General features: G+C 54.9%; 1 protein-coding gene and 1 long non-coding RNA gene across 7 annotated transcripts in view; one reads left to right on the top strand and one right to left on the bottom strand.

Moving 5' to 3' along the window:
- TBC1D16 (TBC1 domain family member 16) overlaps positions 1 to 15315 on the bottom strand; it is a 74818-nt gene that overhangs the window by 33692 nt on the left and 25811 nt on the right. The gene's annotated exons all lie outside the window — the stretch shown is intronic.
- LOC116656705 lies at positions 6723 to 12438 on the top strand. 2 transcript variants are annotated; one of them, XR_004311601.1, is made up of 4 exons: positions 6723 to 7299; positions 10241 to 10433; positions 10636 to 10866; positions 11499 to 12438. It is a non-coding gene; the product is annotated as an uncharacterized LOC116656705 (long non-coding RNA). The 2 variants fall into 2 exon arrangements; XR_004311600.1 differs by lacking the exon at positions 11499 to 12438 and having other exon boundaries at positions 10636 to 10905.

The raw sequence follows: 15315 nt of genomic DNA, 5'->3' as shown, positions 1-15315 counted from the left end.
GGAGGGCGGAGCTGGAGCCAGAGCCTTCCGGATTCTGAGCTCTGGGCTTTGCACCCTCCACGCAGCTCCTCTCCACTGTCAGCCTGTCTGGGTTTGTGTGAACCACCCGGGAGCCCCATTAGCAGAGGCGGCCAATCCTGACGGGCTCTTTCCAACATGCCATCTAGGATGCTCAGAGTAACGGCCCAGGGACCGCCCTGCTGTGCCCTCCTGTGCTCAGCCGGGCGCCCACAGTCCCTGCAGGCTGGAAGGGGAGCCGTGAGCACCGTGGGAACCCCACCAGAGCTGACCTGGAGCTGCTGGTATTGAGGGTAGGGGTCAGCGACTGGGCCCAGGGTGCTGGGGGGGGGGCGCTCTGGGGGGACTGCTGGTCACTCTCTCCCACTCCCAACCCCAAACTGCAAATAATGATGACAGTAAGTTAGAAACCTGCCTGCATTCTTGGGTGGTGCGCTGGCTACTCATTTATGCTCATTTAAATTCCATCCACAAGGTTGACGCCACAGACATGAATTCCGTGTACAGCGCCTCGCCCCATGAGTGATGTCACAACGGAACTTGTTTTGGTTCCTTTTCCTCCCTCCCTATGACACCCCTTACACGCCACTCTTGTTCCTTCGTCCCTGGGCCTGGTTCCACGCTGACCAACAGCATCCTTGGGCACCGAGGCTTTGCTCGCTTGACTCAGGGCATTTGAGGCAAGCCAGGATCGGGACGCTGGCTGACAGAATCTTCTTAGGGCAAAATGGTTATTCACCAGCCCGGGGAGGACGGGCATAGAATGCTCTGCTTCTTGGGGTGGCATAGCCGTCCTCCCATCAGACTGACTCAGCCCCACCCCGAAGCTCTCAGTGGGCCTCGAATGCCAAGCAACTGTCCATCCTTGGAGCTGGTTTACAGGGCGGCAGGAACAGAAACTCCAGGGTGTGCGCAGTGGCAGATCCCAGGGAGACAGCGCATCTCCCTGCCTCCTGGTCTCCGTGAACACAAGCCCCAAACATTGGTCCTGGCAGGAAGATTTGGGGACCCTCAGGTGAGGGCTTTCTCTTTTTGATGCACTTATCTATAAAATCACAAAGACCCAGGAGATAAACAGGCCCATAACACGTCGCAAAAGAAGAAACAGAGTGAACAAACATACAGGAATACATTCAAAATCGTCGTTGGTCATAAAGAGATGCATACTAGTGTGGTTTTTAGCCCAGGGATCAGCAATGATTTATTTTCAAAGGGGTGGAAGGCAACGTGGGGAACACTGGGAGGTACCATGAGGCCGGCACCTCCTCCCGCCCCAGGCGAAGTGAGCAGTCAAATCTCTACCCTCTCCATGAGCCCTTCTTTCACCGGAAAAGGAATGAGCCTGTTACAAATTGAGACACTGAAAAGTGTGTAAAGTAAAACTAAAATCGCTTGTTCCTTTGCCAGCCTCAGCCCAGACTCAACCCTGCTCCTCCGCGGTAACCCCAGGTAACAGCGGGCCACGCAGTCCTCCGCGGGTGTTTACCCATGCGCGCGTGCGCGCGCACACACGTATTAAAGCAGAAATAGGATCGTGCTGCCAATACTGTGTTACAGCTGGGTCTTTCCCAGTTCCCGTATTCGCAGCCTTTGTCCTGTCAGTGTATCCGGCCGGCTGCACCTCTTCTTAAGGGCTGCTTCGGGTTCTGTGTCTTTATTTAAACAGTCCCTATAGACAAAGACTTGGGAAGTTTCCTGTTTTAATTTTTTATAAAATAAACAATATCACATTGAATTTCAGGGTGTGTGAACGTGTACGCGTTAAACCTTTGTACATGCATAAAATTACACACCAGACCTTTGTGCACATGCAGATGTGTACCTCTGTGGGTACGAGTGTGTGTACGCAGTATCCATGCCCTGGTGCACATCGGGGAATCTGTCCACAACCAAGGCTCAAACCTCTAAAGCAGCAACTGGCAACATGTCTCAAGAATTGAAAACATGCCCCTCTTTGACTCTGCTTCTGGGAACTCACTGGAGGAATAAACCCATCTGTGCCCCAGCACCAGACACATGCAGGTTTCTTATAGGACGTGCAGAAAACTGGGAACAACTCAATGTCCATGTAAAAATGTATGGCCAAGCAAAATGTCATATGTCTACCTAATAGGATATTATGCAGGCATTTAAAATGACGGCCGTTAAGAAGACACGGGGAGAACTTCCAATAGGACATGAATTGAAAATAGCAGGACAGAACACACACAATCCTGGTCGGGGGAGGGGGAGGGCAAGCCGGCCCATCGCCCCAGTAAACAATGGATGTGTCTCGTGATGCTGAACACACATCCCAGAGGTTCGCGCCCTGCACCAAAGATGGGCGCAAGAACTGTCACAGAGAACCCCCCCAAACACACCACATGGCGACTGCCAGGAACACAGACAGACAAACTGGGGAGCAAGTCACAGCTCGGGGTACTGCACGGCAGTCACAAGGAATGAACCGTGTGATCTTAGACACAGAGTTGGTCACAGAAGGTTGCAAAGGCTGCTGGCAGGTTAATAACGCACAAAAGCAGTCAAAGCTAAGCACCTGTCACTGGGAAAGATACACAGATGTGGACAACCTGCCTTAAAAGGGGGAGGAAATGGTGCCCTCGGCATTCCAGCAAGTGACTCCGGAGCCCGGCCTCCAGGGGAGGAAGGAGCCGCGGTGGCTGGGCCAGCTCAGTCCGGCAGCTCTGCGTCCGGTAATGACGGAGCATTTTGTTTTTAGGCTGTGCCATTTACATTCTATGTATGTTTTTTGCATGTATCCAGTAGAATAAAATTTAGAATTATTATTTTTAAAAATCAAGAGACCAAATTTTACGAACAGCACGTCTGCAACTCTGAAATAACTTAGGCATCAGAAACAAAAAAATAAAAGTAAGTGCAAAGCCGGAGGAAGTCCACCAGGATGCTGACTGGTGCTGCGCTGGTCACGGGGGGGGGGCGTCCTACCCCCTTGCTTTATCTTTTCCCTAGTTTCCAAAATTACTTTGGGAAGCAGGTGTTACTTTTATAATTAAAGAAGAAAATCATTAAAATCATGAATCCCTCCAAATAATTAAAAAACATCAAAGGCAAAAACAAACAAACCAAAAAGAGTGAAAACCTACCCTCTACAAACAAAAAATAGCCCCAAGCAATCAACCTGCGTTTTCCGAGCAGGTCAGAGGAGCACCCGAGTCAGTCCTGGGACGAAAGCAGAGCCCACAGGGACCCTTCGGGGACCTTGGTTTTCCCCTGGCCACCAACCCACCTCTGGCGTCAGATGCCAGCACCTACGCGGGGCCTCCCACGGGCCAGCGCAGGGGCTCCAGTGTGGCCCTACACTATTCCTCCTCCACGGCTGCCCTAACAAATCCCCACAAACTGGGCGCCTTAAAACAACAGGATCTCTTCTCCCACAGTCCTGGAGGCCGGAAGTCCAAAGCCAAGGTGTCCCGAGGGCCATGATGCCTCGGAAGGCTCGAGGGCAGACGCCCCATCCTTGGTATGCAGCCTGCATCACTGTGATCTATCTCCGCGTCACCCGGCCTCCGCACTGGGTCTGGGGGTCCTTCTCTGTCTTTCAGAAGAACACTTATTGGGTGTAGGGCCCACCCTAATCCAGTCTGACGCACCTTGATCTCTGCCTTAATTCCATCTGCAAAGACCCTTCCCAATAAGGTTCCATTCTGAGGTTCTGGGGGAACACGATCTGGGGGGAAACCATTCAACCCAGCACACACAGCTCCCAGTAACGGAAGGCGTTTTGAACTGGCTTCTACAACTGGGAAGCTGGGCAGTGTGTGTAAGACAGGACAGCTTCTCCAAGGCCAGGCGGATTCCTGGGGGGCGGGGGGGGGCATCAAGCTGTCCGGTCCTGGGGTGCCTGGCTCTCACTCTCAGAGGGGACAGCTCCTGGGCACCTGGGCCAGTCCATCTCGGGTTCCTTCCCTCCACGCTCGAGGGAGCGGGGGCTCCGTGCCCCGAGAGCCTGGCACTGAGTCAGGCCCAAGGGATGAAGTGTCTGCAGCCAGGACCCGGTCCTTGTGGTCATATCACTCCCCAGTCTCCATGTGCTCCTCAGACATGTACTTCCCACCATAAACTGTGCTAAATGCTGTTTAGTAGCTAATTAACTTTCTGTGTGAAGACCTCTCTAATTGCGCACTCTCCCCCTCCGCTGGGGTCCTCGGGGGACGCAAAGCTATCCTAGGGCATTTGTTCTGCTGCTCCAACCTCGCGGGCACGACTTCCCGCCCGGCAACAAACTGCCAATCAAGGCAGCAGAGGTCAAGGGGGACCAAATTAGGAGCCCTCCGCTGCTGCCAAACTTGCTTGGCGAAGCTTAATTTAAATAGAAAGCAAAAAGGTGGCGAAAAATAATTTTTCCCAATGAAACTCTTTGCCAGGCGGCAGAAGGGGCACCATCCTCTCCTCTCCAGAATGGCTGGTTTCTCCTTTGAAATGTTCCGACTGGAATCTGTTTGTATTTTGAGTGCTCCGGCATCTGTCATCCATCAAACGGAGAGATAATCAGAAAATAAAAGCTTTTGATTAGCACGTGCAGAAATCACGGCGGCGCCAATTACTGCGTGGTCCCCATGCAGGGGTGCGGGGTGGAGGCAGCAAAGGTGCTGCTGGGTCCACATCCACCCACCTGGGGCCAAAGGCCATTACTAGCTTGTGCGCTGGTCTCAGACTGTACTTCTAGGGCACGTGGGGCACAAGCTCCACATCACAAGAATGCGTTCACTTCTCCACTGCAAGGATGTCTCTGATCATCCTCCCAGAGAGACGTCCAACCCAAGCGGGTGTTTCTGATTGTCACAAATGCATGGAATTTCACATCAGAGCTTAAGGACAGGCCCCTCAGCCCTGCATCCTCAGCATCACCAGGGCGGCCCCACAGCCCCAGGACACCTTCCAGGGCCCTCACCTGCAGAGCGTCCTTGTGAGGCCTCCTCACCCTGAGACCTGCACAAGACAGAGCAGAGGACAAAGGCTGCCCCTGCCACCTGGGACAGCAGGGGCTCCGGGCGGCAACTCCTGCTCTGAAGGACGGGTGGGGCCTGGGTGTCCACAACACCCCACTCCTCATGTCTTACGAACGGGCGGGCCCGCTCTAGGGGGTGAATGGGTTTAACCTTGGACACCAACATCCCAGCTGGGTCTCCCACTCACCAGGAAGGGCTCGGCAAACCTGCCCCTGCAGGAGGCTGTGGCTCAGCCCCACATTCCTATCCTGCGTCCTCAGTGGGCCACATCGCCCTGTCAAGTCAACGGGAAGGTTTGGCTGAGTGAGAAGCCTGCGGTGCATGGGTGTCTGAGACCCTGCGGGGTGGGGCGGAGGCTGTCCTGGTGCGCCCTGGGCTGCCTCCGCCGTGACCCCTGGGAGGAGCTGGGCTTGGGGCCAGCTGTGCCGTTTGCCCTGTGGGCTCCGCTGCTCACTGTTCCGGGCTCCCTTCCCACGGTGGCCTTAGAGCAAAGCCACCTGGGGTGTATTCTGCTTCCACAGAGGCCCTCGGAAGCGAGGTGGGGCGCCAGCATTGCTGCCCTGGGCGGAATCGGGCCTCCAGCCAGAATCAGACACACCAGAGCATCTTCTAGGCTGTGGCCACATCCAACCAAGAGCGGGAATTATCCGGAACATCTCGGTCTGGGTGGGGTGAGGAACAAGAATTTCTTTAAGGATGGTTATTTTAAAAACAGAACAAACAGGCACAGGCCTGTGGCCGTGGACCAGGGTGGAGGCTGGGGGCGCGGGGTCCTCCAGGGAAGCGTCTTCCCCCCGGTTTTGTGGACGAGGCCTCACGCTGCCAGGGGAGCCCTGGGTGCTGCGGCAAGCGGGCTCTCAGGGGAAAGATCATGTGGGAACAAGGAGATGGGGTCGGACGGGCCTGACTTAGAGGCGAGCGAGGAATTTCCCTTTGTGGAGCTTTTAATAGGGGGCAAACACATGTGTTTGGAGGCCCACAGGCTTGGAACCCTCTGAGGGTCTCGGATGCTGAGCCTGCATGAGATCTGGAGGGTATACAATCATCCCTCAGGACCCATGAGGGACTGGCTTTAGGACCCCTACCGATACCCAAATCCATGGACGCTCGAGTCCCTTACATAAAATGGCATAACATTTGCATACAACTATGCCCATCCTCCCGTAGACTTTAAATCATCCCTGGGTGACTTTCAACGCCTAACGCAATGGCAATGTCATGTCAAGAGTTGCTGGCAAGTGGCAAATTCAGGTTCTGCTTTTTGGGACTTTCTGGAAATTTTTTTCCCCGAGTATTTTCAGTCTGAGTTTGGTGGAATCAGCAGACGCGGAACCTGTACATACAAAGGGCCGACTGTACCTTACACTTGGAAAAACTAGCCCAGCCATTCTGAAGGTGATTAAAAAACAAAACAAAGGGAAACCTAAACAGGTAGAGGAAAATGAGAGGATATTGAATATTTTCTTCCGACTCAAACAAAACACTCAAGTTCTTCTCCCTGAAACTGTGTGTGTGTGTGGGGGGGGGGGGTGCATATATGTGGTATGAATGCATGCCTGTGTCTGTGTATGCGTGTGTGTGTGTGTGTGTTTGAAGCCAGGATCCGTGTTCCCATCCAGGCCAGGCCAACCTTCAGTTATGAAAGGACTGGCGTTTCCCTGCGGGGTTCCAGCCCCAGGCGCTGGGACTAGGAAAGCGAGGGGAAAGGTACTACACGCTCCCAGAAATCACTGTATTTATTTACTTTGAACGTTCTTCCCTGACACCTACCAGGGAGGTGCTGGCCTGGCCACCAGCCCTGGCCTCCTTGGTAAGTGGGCGTCTGCCCAGTCTTTCATGTTCTTTCCAAAGTCACAAAACAAAACACCACTACCCGAGAAGTCACACCGGCCGACGGGCCCCTCTCCCAGCTTCAGCAAAGGCTGCGGCCAGTTTGCCCAGACTGGAGCTAGCTTTCCTTTGTCACCTGCAGAGAGCTGGGGGTGAAGTCCAAACCCCATACCGTCAGCTCCCGAGGGGCACGGTGGGCACCCCTGGATGGGGCTCCCTGGATCTGCCCGGAGTTAGATGGTGGAGGAAAGTTAGACGCGACCAGCCGGGGCTGCTCCCCGCGTTCCAAGAATTCGTCAGCGCACACCAGCAGCTCAGCACACGCCTTCCACCGCAGAAGGGACAAAACCCAAATTATTCACTTTAGGGGTCAAGGGAGTTTCTCTGGAAGGTTCTACAGTCACACAGCAAAACTCGGCGGCCCCTGCTTGTTTTGCCTGGTGAAGCCTCACAAAATCAAAGCTCAGCTCCGCCAAGCGCAGTAAGTGTGCCCCGGCCAGCCCCGCAGAAAGGCGCTGGCGTGGCCGTGCCTCCAGCGTCGCCCCTCCCCGCCCACGCCGGCTCCCCGCTCAGGCCCTTTCTGTGGACCCGACACCCTCCGTCCTGTCAAGGACAAGCCTTTCAATCAATAAAAGGGAAAAAACTTTCCCCAAAGGACATTTCTTTAAAAAAAAAAAAAAAAAAAAGCGCTGGGAGGAGTGGGTACATCTCCTGCCGTCCATCACACCACCTCCAACTCTGGGTGACCTCACAGTGCGGACGGCCTGGCGGCCCCACTCACAGACGGGACCCAAGGTGGCCCCAAGGACACCCAAGTGTGGGGGGCCAGTGAGACCCCCGCGGGCAGCACTGCCTTCCCCTGAGGGAGAAGCGCCGTGAGCACAGGAGTGGACTCTGCCTCTAAGTAATCAGAGCGGAGCCCTCAATGCTGGGGGACTACCGCTCTGTACGGGGTAAATGCCCGAGGCCTCTTCACTGGGTCCCCGCGGTTCGGGTGGGGCTGTCATCTCTATCGGTGTGGCCTTGAGTGGGTGACCTTTCCACTCTGAGCCTTGTTTGAGTGACAGAGGGGCCCCCCAAAATAAATGCGGTGCTGGATGTTCTCAAGGACACCTTGTTCTAAAGGCTTCTCCCCGTGTGGGCGGGGCTGCTCTCGGCCTGGGCAGACGGGCAAGTCTGTACAGACAACATCTGCAGGGTGGCCCTGTCCCGGCAGAGGTGACAGGTGCTGAGTCATCAGGGGCTTGGGCTCCCAGCTGGGCCATCCCGTGAGTGATGACCCCAGGCGTGGGTTCCCAGGGAGGCCTGAGCTCCTGACCTGTGCCGTCAGGGACACTGGCCATTCAGGGCAGGTTCGTGTTGATCTTTGGCCAAGCACCCGCCAAACTCAAAGGTCACCCCGTGTATTTGCTGTTTCTGGACGTCTGGACTTGGCGTCTGGGTCCCTTTGAGAAGGCAGGCGTGCCCTCCAGGGGACCACCCCACGCAGTACCCTACCCCTACCGCGTGGCCCCAAGGCAGGAAGGAGAGGGCTTTGGGCTCCGAGGGCGGCCACCACCATTTACACCAGCCCGGCAGGCTAACGGGAGGCGGGGTGAGAGCAGGCCGGCTTCTCCAGCCCAGTTCCCACAAACCTGCCTCCCCAGTGGCCCTTGCTCACTTCACCCGTGACCTGAGTTGCCTTTTGCTTTGCTGTAGGCTGGGAGGGCTCTGGAACCTTCAGTAAAATAGAAAAAGCAGTGCTCAGCTACAGGAGGGCATGAACACTGGCCTGGCCAGCCTCATACGCGTTCCTGGTAGAGGTTTCTGCGGTGTGGGAGGCGGGCTGCTGTGCCTCACCCAGCCAGCCCCTACCTGATGCCCCTTTCTGGACTCCCAGTATTAACTCCCATCCTCTGGGGGGCACTTGGGGGCTCGGGGTCACGTGCAGGGAGACATGGTGCCTTCCCTTCAGTGGCAGGCACCCCGAGGGCGTGCTCAGTTTCCCAATTCTCAGGAGACACGGGGAGAGTCTAAGTTCTGGAAAAGGCTGGGGAAGTGGAATCTCCTGACCTGACCTTGGCAAACCTCTGGGGGCTTCCTCCAGGTTTCCCCACCCACCAGAGTCTCGGAAGAACCAGCTTTCAGGGTCTAGCTCTGGATTTGACTTTCAGCTGCTTTCGTTTTGTGTGGAACACCCTGTGTTGACAGCAGGTGTGCGTCCCTCTTACAGGGAGGCCTGTGTGGTGACCAGTCTTGGCCTTGGTCTCCAGGAGGAGATCCAGTGGTGAGAGCCTGGCCGCAGTCAGCCCTCCGGCCAGGGTGCCCTGGCCGGCCACACCAGCTTCTCCTTCCAACCCAGGCAGAGGGACTCCCCCAGCCAGCAGCCTTGGGCCACACAGATGTGGCTGCCAAATGCCTGGAGTCCCAGATCAATATTGGGGCAGGGGACAATCAACACAGGCTTACAGACTAATCTGAAAAAGCTGGTTCTTAGAAGGCTGGGAAGATGTGCACCCAGGGTGGTTTCCCACAGTCCTGTTACCCTGGGTGATCTCAATTTCTTTTTCCTTCTCTTTTTTTTCTATTATGGCAAAATAAACGTAAAATGTACCATTTTAGCCCCCTTTAACTGTACTGCGCAGTGGTGCCAAGTACGGTTACACTGCTGTGCAACCATCACCACCACCCATCTCAGAACTCCTTCATCTTTCCAAAAGGAAACCGTCCCCATTAAACACTAACTCCCCATCATCCTCGCTCAGCCTCTGGTAACCTCTGTTCCTGTCTCTATAAATGTGGCAATTCTAGGAACCTCATACAAGTGGAGTCACACAGTGTCTTTTGTGACTGCCTTATTTCACTGAGCGTAATGTCCTCAAGGCAACTCCATGCTGTAGCAGGTGTCAGGACTTCCCTCCTTTTTAAGGATGAAAACTATTCCATTGTGCGGATGAACCACACTTTGTGTATCTGTTCATCCATCGATGGACACTTGAGTTGCTTCCGCCAATTGTGAATGATGTTGCTATGAACCTGGATGTGCAAATACCTGTTTGAGCCTCTACTTTCAGTCCTCTGGGGTACCATCCCTTTATTTCTAACACTTCTCTATTAACCACGTATTATCTATATAAAAATCATAATTTTTTTAAAAAGAAAGGGGTCCAGTAAATTTCAGACAAGGCCACCCTTTAGACTCAGCTGGGCTGTCCTAGGGGTCAGCATGTCCACAGGCGCAGTGAAAGGACAGAAAGCAGGCCGTATTGGGGTGTGCGGCTGACCGCTCCCTCCCATCCCGGGTCTAACATCAGCCCTGCACTCCTCTCTGGGGCCAGAGGCCAAGCCTGTCTAAGATCCGTCTGGTCTCTGGGGAGGCAGTGGATTGCACAAGATTGGGGGTGAGGGGGTCATGCTCATGCCTGCAACTGTCCACCCACCAGACCCCCAGAGAGGAGGCAGAAAGTCAGTGAGGAGACGGAAGCCAGCTGAAAATGGAGACCGAACACAGGAAAAGAGTGTCCAGCAGCCCCACAGTCGAGGGAGCCTGGCTTGGGTCTGAACTGGCGCTCCCTCCCCAACGCACACCCCCAGGCAGCCCCTTGGGAGGAGGCAGTGAGAAGAGACGGGGGACAGGTGAGCAACAAAGGGCAGATGGAACTTCCTCTCTGGGGACCCGGGCGGGGGTGGGGCGGGAGGCGCGGTGGCTGCGGGCGGGCAGTGGACACCCCTGGCTGATCTGGGGGAAGCCTGCCATCTGCTGGGCACGCGGAGAGCCCTTCTCAGCCAAAGTGCCACCTCCAGGAAAATGGAGTTTCAAAGGTTTGGTGTTTGCCAGCCTCCTTCACGGGGAAGCGGCAGGGCCGTGATGCCTGGCCAGACTCAGTTCTGAGGCTGGAGGAGACGGGCCGCCACGCGGCAGATGGCCGGGCCCCGGTGGCCCTCAGCGCCCCACGTCCACGCCCGCCGGGAGCAGGCTCCCCTGCACGTCTGCCCTGTGGACCCTACGAAGACGGCTGTCTGCAGCCCCGCAGCTCTGCGGGGCACACAATGCGTCCTTTCACCCCAGGTGGGTCTGGCGGAGCGTGGCCACCTCCCCGGGGGTGCCCGGCCGGCGGCTGGCCCTACACTTCACTGCTCGCGGTTTGGAAGCTCAAGGCACTGTCACTTTCAACGGCCGTCAGGGAAACTTCTGAGCTGACATTGTGTTTGTCACATCGATCTCACCCTGAAGGGGAAAGCTTAGGAGCCCGTGCCTGTCCTCACCCTCCCAGAAGGGGGGGACCACGGCCCCAATTAAATCGTGGCGTTGTGACCGTGAGCACGCGGAGCCCGGGGGAGCCAGCAGGGAGCCCGCTGTCACTCGACACCCTCCCCGGCAGCCCGGCAGCCCGCCAGGCTCGGAGAGAGACCGTAGCTACCAAAAATAATCCTCCCAGTGTTTAAATATTTACAGAAGCAAGACAGATCCTGATGCCTTTACCATCCACAGGGTCGGCCCTCCCCGCCAGCCCTGCGGCTCCTGGGAGAGGCCACGTCCAGCCCCGCCCCCTTTGCTCGGTCCCAGGTTTCCTCCCCTTCCCCTCCCCCCAGACGTGTGCGGGGCTCCTCTTCCCATGACCCATGAGACAGTCACCCTCCCCTCTTCCAGAACACTTCCACTCCTGACTTCTTCCTCCCATGTTACCCTGACCCTGGCAGGCACCTCCCTCCTACAAGCCCTTTCTGGCCCCACAGCCCCTCTGGAAAGGCCCATCCTTCTCTAGAGGGTCTGCACCTCATCTGGGAAATAATCACACAAAATGTGCAGAAGAGGTGTGTGGCCATCTGAGCCCTCAGGCTCGTCTCTGTGCCCCGCCCTGGAGACCTCCAGTGTGCTGACCAGCCGTGCCTCGTGATGGCCTTGTGGGCATGGACGGTCACCGTCCCACCGTGTCAGGGAGAAGCTGGGGCAACGAAGGTGGAGACTTGCTGGGGCACGTGGCTGGGCAGAGCTGGGAAGTGACAAGGGGCGCGGCTGCAGGGCAGCCACACTGAGGGACCATGTGCGTCATCACCTACAGCTAAGGAAGGTCTGAAGCTTGTCTGAGGCCACCTGCTGGCACTAGAGTCCAAGTCTGCTTCCACCGGCCCTCAGCTTTCAAAGCACAGGCGGTTTGGAGTGACCAGCATGGCTGGGCTTCAGCTGTCAGATCGTCAGGGAGACCACACTCTCAGGTTCCCAAAACAGATCCCTCGAAGCAAGGAAGCACATTCTGGGTACAGTGAAGGGGCCACCAGGAGCCCTTTCTCCCAGTACATCACAGGCATTTAGGGAACACTGGCTGAATTAAATGAAAAACCCAAATAAAAATGCCTTGTTTACTCTGCTGGGAATGAACGCTAAGGCAAATGGCAGCAGATATGGAAGGTTCCAATCAACAGACAAAGGTCGTTTGCCAGCCCCTGCCGCCTTCAGGGAGGATTTCATCAGGTATTGGGTTACGTTGCAACAGCCAGGCGTGGGTCTCCAAAGGCAGAGCACGGGCTCCCTGCTCGCCTGGGGGGCACTGCCACGTCACTGCTCCGTGACCTCACGCTCAGAGCTCCTGGAAGCTCACGTGGGCCCCACAGAGCGGCCGCCAGGGCTGCTGATGCAAGAGCCCGGCCCCAGGGCCTCTGGCTTCCTGCTCCCGATGGCGGCTCCGAGCGGTCGGAGCAGCCCAGCCCCCAGAGGGCATCCCTACAGCCCCCTGCAATAAATCATCGAGGGCTGCGTCAAGGACCCCCTGAGGGCTGTCATGGTTCAGGAGCTGAGGGGGAGAGGCGACAACAGTTTCATTTCCTTGTCCTTCGACAGCCATCCTGCAGTGGGAGCGCCACGTCCCTGGGGAGCATGGCCTCGCCCAGAGCCTGAACTCCTTCTTTTCACTTCAGGAGGGTTGATGCACTTATTTCCTCCCTGTCCTGACAGCTTTAATAGAAAGAGGTCAGCTTTCTAAAGAGCTGACAGTCCTTGGGAGGGCAGTCAACAATAGCGTGCTTCCAGGGAGACCCGCCCGTGCGAGGGCTCTGCCAGGAATCTCTTTGGAATGTTGCTTCCGTGGGGGACACACCTGGCTGGTGACTTCCAGAATCTCTGCTCCGAGTCAGGGAGGAGTCAGGGCTACAGAACCCTCCACCCCCCAAGCTGGGATAACAGAACACTTTTCCAGAATTCCTCCTAGAAGCCATCCAGCCATCAAAGACAAAGGAAGAGGGCTGGCCAGAGAATATTAAAAAAAAAAAAAAAAAAAAAAAAAGGAGGCTACCAACCAGGACAGACTAGAGCTGGCCAGCGCAGCGGCCCCATGCCACACGTGGCATCAAGCACTCGAAAACGTGGCGAATGAAAACTGAGCTGTGCTCTGGGGTAAAGCACGCACAGGAGTCCCAAGACTTAGTACAAAGATAGACTAGTTAAACGTCACTCACCAATTCTTAACACTGGTCACGTGTTGAAATGGTAATATTTTGGGTGCACTGGGTAATTACTCAAATTAATTTTACATGTCTCTTTTTTTACTTATTAAAATGTAGCTGTTAGGCCGACGTAAATATCCCCTACTGATTTTTGGCAAAATGCAAAAGCATTTGTACCCACCTTCATTTCCTGGTTTGGGATGTGTACCATGTAAATTTTAGGCAGGATGTAGCCATCCTGGGAGGTTGGGTGTATAGGGCTTCCCTATATTTTTTTATTTTTTTGCAACTTCCTGTGACTCTATTGTTACTTCAAAATAAAGTTTTTAAAAGCGAGACTCCTAGAAAATTTTAACTCACACGTGTGGCTCTCATTACATTGCTACTGGGCAGTGCCGGTTTAGACCCGAAGTAGGCACATTATGACACGCTGTCTGTCTTTGCACAACCCATGAGCTAAGAATTTTTTTTTTTTTAGAGCAGTTTTAGGCTTACATAAAATTTGAGCAGAAGGTACAGAGAGTTCCTAGAGTGGCGGCTGCCCCGCCGACAGCATTTCCCCTGTTTTTAACATCTTGCCTGGCGCACCTGTTATGATTGATGAAGCAATAGTCACGCATTACGGTGAACGACTGAAGCCCACGGTTCACACTGGGGCTCACTCCTGGTGGTGAACATGCTGCGGTTTTAACAAACGTACGGTGAACGTTCCAGTGCCGTCCAGAATGGGTGCACGGTCCTAAAACTCCCCTCCCCTGCTCCCTGGCAACCATGATCTGCTGCTGCTGCCTCTACGGCTGTGCCTGCCCCAGAAAGTCAGATAGTTGGAATCATACAGTCTGTAGCCTTTCCGGACCGGCTTCTCTCACTTAGCAACATGCATTTACGCTTCCTCCATGTCTTCTCCTGTCTTGACAGCTCATTTCTTCTTAGCACCAAGCAGAACCCCTGTCTACATACACCAGCTTATTCCTCCACTCACCTCCTGAAGAATGAACATCCCAGCGTCTTCCACACCCTGGCGTTTATGAGGGAAGCTGCACGAGCACCTTGTGCCGCTTTTGACAGCAAGGGTGGGCTTGACCATTTTTACACGTTGAAAAAGTCGAAAGGAGGGGAGTACTTCATGACACACGAAAATCATACAAAATTCAGAGAGTCCATAAATAAAGTTTTGCTGGACCCTAGCCACACTCACCCCGTCCATGGTGCTAGCGGCCGCTCTCTCTCTAGGGGCAGAGCCAAGAAGCTACACACACTGTGTGACTCAGAAGCTGAGAATGCCTACTATGTGCCCCTTTATAGGAAAAGGTCTGCTGACCCTTGGGATGGATAATTCCAACTCCTGTCTTTGAAAGGCCAGAGAAAGTAAACCAAACTATAATAGCAACACTGGAGGCAAACAATGGCCATAAATACTCTCTTTATGCCTTTTCTCCCAAATTTCTAAGATGGACATATATCACTCTTCTGTCCTTTTTTTTTTTTTAAGAGGAGGCACTGGGGACTGAACCCAGGACCTCATGTTAAGCATGTGCTCTACCACTGAGCTACTTCCCTCCCTTTACTTCTGTCACTTATAAAGCAAATTTCCACAGCATCTTTGCTCAGGCCCCCCAGGCCTCTTTGGGCTCTTGAACAGACCCCGGGGGCTGACAGGGCTGGGCCAGGAGGGGAGGCCGACTGCCAGGTGATGATGGGAACGGGCCTCACAAGGGCCTGGCTTTGTTTGGATTCTTTTGCTTTTTGTTTTTAACAGAGTTGGTACCTCAGCCAGGAGCCCTTGTGCTGGGACGCTAGGCCTCAACCTTCTCCCCCATGGGGTAAGAACAGCCCTGACCTTAGGCAATGTTTCAAGGGTTAAATGGCCAGTACCCACAAAGCGTGTGCGGGGTTGAATAGTGTCCCCCAAATTCACGTCCATCTGGAACTTTATTTGGAAACAGGGCCTTTACTGATGTAAATAGCTAAGGCTCCCAAGATGAGCTCATCCTGGATTGAGAGTGGGCCCTAAGTCCACGGACTGGGGTCCTTACAGGAAGAGGCGAAGCCAAAAGAGACAGACACTGGAGGGAGG

Source organism: Camelus ferus, chromosome 16, assembly GCF_009834535.1.
Source record: "Camelus ferus isolate YT-003-E chromosome 16, BCGSAC_Cfer_1.0, whole genome shotgun sequence".
In the NCBI taxonomy this organism is placed as follows: domain Eukaryota; kingdom Metazoa; phylum Chordata; class Mammalia; order Artiodactyla; family Camelidae; genus Camelus; species Camelus ferus.
The sequence above is the reverse complement of the archived record's forward strand: the minus strand, read 5'-3'. Positions and strand labels throughout refer to the sequence as shown.